The sequence below is a fragment of the Pungitius pungitius genome, chromosome 4 (assembly GCF_949316345.1).
Source record: "Pungitius pungitius chromosome 4, fPunPun2.1, whole genome shotgun sequence".
Taxonomy (NCBI): Eukaryota; Metazoa; Chordata; class Actinopteri; order Perciformes; family Gasterosteidae; genus Pungitius; species Pungitius pungitius.
Window position 1 is genome coordinate 1,140,707 of NC_084903.1, and position 6,000 is coordinate 1,146,706.

Below are 6,000 nucleotides of genomic sequence, written 5' to 3' on the forward strand. Positions count from 1 at the left end.
CAGTGTGCGACTAACAGAGCACTCAACTAATACTTCGCTCCCTCCCGTCCAATCACACATTGCAAATGTCATCTGACTTTTCCTCAGGACCGGCATTTTGTCGCCCCAATTTTTTTTTTGGGGGGGGGGGGTGGGGGGGGAGTTCGCAGCAGTCAAGGAGAGTTAAACATTACTTTGAAACGCGTCGTCCTCCTCTAAGCCTTTTGGTGTTGATCACTGAGCACCTTCAGAGCAGGTTTCTGGAGGGCAGCGCACCCTGAAGTAGACGATAGGGAGCCATCCCGGTAGTTACCGGCTGGGAATTGGCGGGGGGGGGGTAGTCATCTTATCTTGCCTTCCACTCGCATCATTAACCGGGGGACTCTGTTGCTGAAGGCCAGTAGCGCGACCTCACACTGATCAACCGCTTACATGCCCCTCGTGGCTGCAAACCTGTGTAGCGGAACCAGAGAAAAAAGCCGGGACGCGTTTATCTCGTCGCAGCTCGTATCGACGGCTTTGAAGTGGGGGCCACTGGCAATGTCTCAAGCGCGTGCTGCCATCAAGCGAGCGCCTCTTCATTAAATCCTCGAGCTGCTTCTAATTTCGCACCGTATCAGAAGCCCCCCTCCCCCCCTCCTCCAGGAGGCTGGATCACTGGGGCAAGGAACAATGTGCATGGCACAAAGTGGCAGAAATCGCAGGAGAGGCCTCGGCAGACGAGAGAAGGCGTCCGTATCGCACTGCTGCCTCGTTTTGAAACAAGACACCTTCAAACTGTGGCCTCTCACCAATGAACCGCACGCCATTTGCAAAAGAAACCAGACGGCGGCGGGAAATAAAGGCAGACGATTTGAGTTTTTCAGGTGTTCAGGCGCGCGCGGTTGATGCGGCGCGTCTTCGCTTGACGTTTCCTGCTGTGGGTTAGCAGATCCGCAGCAAGGGATTGTGGGCTGGATTTCATCTGCGTCTTTCATCCTGGAAACTCTCCTGCTCCCTTGTCACCTACACTCCTTGCAGCTCTATTTATAACTTGTAACCATAACAACCAGCCTTTTCCTGTCACTAGGTGTCTTTGTGCTTCAGATAAAGATAAAGAAGAACGGCCCGGAACTTTTATCAGCGCTGTCGAAGGCGACGTTACTCTCACAACATGCTAACGCCAATAACTATAGAGCTAATATTAGCTATTAACAGGGATTTACATTGTAATCTTAAAAAAGGACGCGCCCCGGTGAAATCATTGCAATCCCAGGAACAAATCCAGGGCGCTTTGTTCTTGTGCAGTGAATTAATTGACAGCGCTGAAGGGTGGCTGGCAGAGATGAATGAGACTTTGAAGAAGGAGCACCGGCATCATTGTTTTCTCAAAAGTTTCGTGTGCTTTGCATCAGTCTTTGGGAGCTGGCTGATAGTTTTCCAGCTCAGATGTGAGACGTCTCCCCCGCCGTCAAGGTTTGGAAGGGAGCGGGAAGAAAGGACGACAAGTCGGATGCATGTTTGGGAGTTTGATTAACAAAGAGGCACCGTGTGCTTTATGGACGACTGCATTTTGAAAAACCACCCAATGGTTTCACCGCTTTTTAACTCAAGCAATGCATTCACGTGCCACCCCCCCCCCCCCCCCCCCACACACACACACACACACGCCTCCTGCCATCATGGCATCAGACAGAGAAGCGGGTGAGTTTGAAATGCGCTGTATGCAGCTGGGGAGTCGTCACGCAGGAACACAGCACAATGGCAGTTTACCCTCTCAGGAGGGCAACAGGCTGACGAGGGGCGAAGCCATTGTTTGACATCTCGCTGCCCCCCCCTCCCTCCCGGATCCTTTAGCGAGAACTAATTGCTCCCGGAGGGACCAATCCCGTGGTCACACCTAAATGAACCTGACCAAAGTGCATTGTGGGGGTTAAGGGTGAGATACTCTCTGCAACGTTGCAGAGAGACGGATTCACGACCAACGGAGGGGGGGGGGGGGGGTGTTTAATCCATTTTGTGAGTCAAACCCTGAACTGTTTTATTTGCACACAGCACCGATGAATAAAATAAATTAGCAACGCAATTTGTCAAAACAGCTGGGGGGATTAAAAATTGTTATGATAATCTTAATTATTTCTCAATGCGCTCTGACCTTGTTTGTAATGTAATTTGGAGCGCCTTAAAAGATTATGAGGAGGAGATGTATAACATTTTCTAGTTCTCAAATTAGGGAACAGAGAGGTCTGTAGAGTAGAAAAATAAAATGGACTCAATCCATTTCAATGCCAGTTCAAGGTTGAACAGATAAAATCCCAATCTGTCACACAAAATGAACAAGACGTTGGAAATATCATCCTGAGCTCAATTCAACCGGTTTCTTTTTTGAGATGATGCAACATCTCACGTCTGCAGCATACCTTTATCTCAGTTCTGATCCCTCACAAGAGGGAGGGTCCACAACGCGTTGGAACAACTGGCTTCCCACATACAGTTATTCAAATTATTTTTATTGTTACCATGCTGATCAAGATCAACCCAACCCATAATGTTTCTCTCACAAACCGTTTCTTTCCAATCAAAAAAATGATCTCTGCATAGCCCCTGACCCTGACTAGACCTTCTGCATACTCATGTCACATCATCAATGTTGTATTTTTGTTTAGTGTCCCCAAAGCGATGCAGATAAGGAAAAAGGAGAACATGAGTTGAGTGCAGACGTCTCCACTCTTCTCGTTCGACTCCATTGATTTTCATAAAACCTTCAGGGAGGACGTGTTGAAAACTCCAGCGATTACATTCGCAGAGTAATACTAAGGCGGCTGATGTGAAATGTTCCCGGGGCTAATGAGCTTTTACAGAAGGAGTCATTTGGATTCCAATGAGGCCTTTTGTGGACACAGTGCGTGTCGCTGAGGCATCGGATTTCTCCTTCCACCTCAGAGCTCCGTGTGCTTCTGCAGGTAAATCATCTCTGCTTTGAATTGTATTAGCTGAGAATGGAGCAGCTTTCCCAAGAATCTCCCCTTTCCCTTTTTATTTCGTTGCTGTGCCCTTAGAATCACTACAGCAATAAGCACGGGAGGCTACACAAACAGGATTACTGAGTGTGGGCATGCTGAAAATCAGCAAATGTGATTTATTTTCCCTGAGAGCCAAAAGTACTGTACGTAAGCCTCCAAAAAAAAACATTTAGTGCAAAGCTGAAACATCCCTCTGTGTAACACATGGTAAGCCTGTGTAAACCACGATATGTGTGTCTACTTTAATGAAGTATGTCATATAGTTGGGAGTGGAGCTTATTTTTTGGTTTCACAATAGATGTGTGTTTTTCTCAACCAGCCTCTGAAACTTTCTGGCGCTTCAGGCCAAACAAACCCATCAGATGCAGTTGGAATTCTGCATATTTTTTTACACTATTCTTCCCGTAATTTTGTGCGTGTCAAGAACTTTGTGGGAGAAGCTGACATCCAGTCTATTAGAAACCCTGGTAAGACACCTCTGTTGTGGCGATATTATATTGGTAAATTGAGGCATGTTCCACCTTATTCTAAGAGTCTGCACAAAGGGTAGGTACGGACTCCATGGTGGACCCAAAGCTATTCATTTGTTTGCTTCACAAAGCAAGAAAAAGGGGGGGTCGGTTCTGGCTGATGACATTCAATGAGGACACAAGAAATCCTAAAAAATCCACAGCAGCGCATAAAGGACAGTTACCTGTCACTCCCACCCCCCAACCCACCTGCATTTCACCTGCACCCAAAGAAGGGCGCTGCTGCTTGGGATGACATCTGGTAGGTCTTGGCTTCTTTGGCCAGCCAACCCTAACACGCATTAATAATAATGACGTTTTTCTCTAATGCCGGGTTGGATGCAAGCGACATCATGTCTCCGGACAAGAATCTGAAGGCTCCCTTCAAAGCTGCAGGGCACCAAATCTCAATGATCATCCTTGCTGGAGAAGGCACTTCCAACACAGACCCACCGGCAGAGAGAGCGGTAACAAGTCAAGAGTGGTCGGAAGCGATATCGTCAGAGACGAAGGGGGCATGAAAAACGCCACGCATGCACAATTAATGGAGATATCCAAATTAACATAAACAAACGTCCACGACAGCCTGATGTCAGTCTACTGAGTCCCAAGTCACTCGATATGCAGAGTGCCTACAAAGCATTTGGTTTGAATGCTGAGGCCTAATGTTTGGATTAAATATAATTGGATTGAATTGAATCGGTTTGTTTTAATGGCAACTTTTATAAAATGAGAATGTGAATGGATGACATGGTGCGAGTCTGTTTTTAGAGGACCCACAATGTCACTGTCCCAGCTAAGCGTGACGTTACCGTGATGAGGCTGTGTGTCTGTTGCATGGCAATTAGAAACGTATATTATTATTTTGTAGTGACAAAAAATCTCCTCAGAGTTTTTGTTAATGTGCACATCCTCGTCCGTTCATTCTAAGTTAACTGTGGTTGCTCTCAGTTTTGGTCTTTAAAGGTCACTCAGTATGCACCGTTTCACTCTATTTACAGCCCATCGAAGAGCAGCAAAAGTCCGCTTTTGTATTTTTAATGCTTAATAGAGCAATTCTAATATTTAAAATGTTACTTTGTGCGAGGTGTCCATTGAACTGCTATCTCTTTAAACAACTAAATGATTTCCATAATTCAATTTCTGCTCAATACACTTCAATTAAGTCCTATTAAGAAAGAGAGAGCGATAGAAAATGGTACAAATGGCTATTGGTGCACAGTCTCAATGAAGTTCTCTCTGCTGTGGGGTAGATTATGCTTTTGTGTCCGAATTAATTTGGGAGACATTTGGCAAAACAGAAGTAGAGTTTGGACTTACTTTTTGTTACTGAAATCATCTTGTACATTTCCAGTTGGAGAAGGTTCACCTTTAGCCACATTAAATGAATCATTGTTTGATACCACACCACAATGCAGCTTAGCACAAATGTTTTTCCTCACTCAATATGCCGCACGGGAAAAGCCTGAGACAAATGTAACGAGTAGGACTTCATACATTTCCGACAGGGTCATAACCCCCGTGAAGCTTCATTCAGGTGCACAATGCACTGCACACTGTGCTGGTGCTCGCTTTAACATTTTGCACCAAGTTGTGTGAACCCACGAAGGCAACGTTCAGAAGATGGGTCTGGAAATAGAGATGACATGATCACTGGCAGGTCGACATGCAGCACCGGGCGGGTGATGTGGGAAGCAGAGACAGGTGTGAGGAGGGGTGCAGGGTGTCAGCTGAGTGCCTGAACTAAAGGTGGCTACACAGCAAACAATGAAACACAACCGAACACCAAGGCACAGCAAAGTCCTTAGAAATGTTACCTTTGTACTTTGTACATTATTATCCAGAATTAGACATGCGTTCTAGTGCTAAATTCAATTCGACCAATGTCGGTTATACAATCGAGGAAAAGGAACTAGTTCAGCTCCACAGCAACTTTTAATTCATTCTGACAGCAAAGTATTGGCTAAGTCCAGAAACTACAAATGAACCCACATAAACCAAGCACCCATCCTTGATGAACCCCCCCCCCCCCGAGGATGTGGCTAAAGTTTATCATCAGCGCAGCGTTCTCAGTCCGGTTTGTCAAACACTGCAGCGCGGTCGATGCTTCTGAGCGTCTGGATGCTAGTTTTGGACGTGTCGGGGGTGTCAATACATGCGCTTGCAATTCTCACAGGACATTAGACGCAAGACCACTTTGTTTGTTTCAGGGAAAAGAGCGCGGTTGGTAACGACTCAGTCACGAGTGACTAACGAGTGACGAACGAGTCACATGACCAAATGGTGACCGAGAATTAGGCTTTAGTCTGCAGAGGCCTAAGCAACACAACACGTAGTATGATGTTAGAAGGAAGAAAAACTTGGCAGAGCTGACGAGTTATAAAATCTAATGGCAACTGAAACATTCCACCAGCATTAACAATAAGGCTGAATACAGCGGGTGAAATAAGACACACGTCACCATTTTTCTCAGTAAATATATTTCCAAAGGAGCTATTGACATGACATTT